The sequence below is a fragment of the Arachis duranensis genome, chromosome 4 (assembly GCF_000817695.3).
Source record: "Arachis duranensis cultivar V14167 chromosome 4, aradu.V14167.gnm2.J7QH, whole genome shotgun sequence".
Lineage (NCBI taxonomy): Eukaryota > Viridiplantae > Streptophyta > Magnoliopsida > Fabales > Fabaceae > Arachis > Arachis duranensis.
In genome coordinates this window covers 83338643-83339177 of record NC_029775.3, presented here as the reverse complement: position 1 = coordinate 83339177, position 535 = coordinate 83338643, and the positions used below count along the sequence as shown (strand labels likewise).

Genomic DNA, 535 nt, shown 5'->3' with positions numbered 1-535 from the left:
GAGTAAGCTTAGAGTGGAAGTCCAAACCTTCAGACAGAAGGAAGGAGAATCCCTCTATGAAGCTTGGGAAAGATACAAACAATTAATCAGAAAGTGTCCTTCTGATATGCTTTCTGAATGGAGCATCATAGGTATTTTCTATGATGGTCTCTCTGAACTGTCCAAGATGTCTTTGGACAGCTCTTCTGGAGGTTCTCTTCATCTGAAGAAGACGCCTACTGAGGCTCAAGAACTGATTGAAATGGTTGCAAATAACCAATTCATGTACACTTCTGAAAGAAATCCTGTGAACAATGGGACTAGTCAGAAGAAAGGAGTTCTTGAGATTGACACTCTGAATGCCATTTTGGCTCAGAACAAAATATTGACTCAACAAGCCAATATGATTTCTCAAAGTTTGTCTGGAATGCAGAATGCACCAAGCAGTACTAAGGAAGCTTCATCTGAGGAAGAAGCTTATGATCCTGAGAACCCTTCAATGGAGGAGGTGAATTACCTAGGAGAATCCTATGGTAACACCTATAATTCTTCATGG

The 535-nt window shown here is 40.6% G+C and overlaps 1 non-coding gene across 1 annotated transcript; it reads right to left on the bottom strand.

The window, feature by feature from the left end:
- Positions 1-4: 4 nt before the first annotated feature.
- Positions 5-112, bottom strand: LOC127747083 (small nucleolar RNA R71). Its single transcript, XR_008008886.1, has one exon. It is a non-coding gene; the product is annotated as a small nucleolar RNA R71 (small nucleolar RNA).
- Between the last annotated feature and the right edge of the window lie 423 nt (positions 113-535).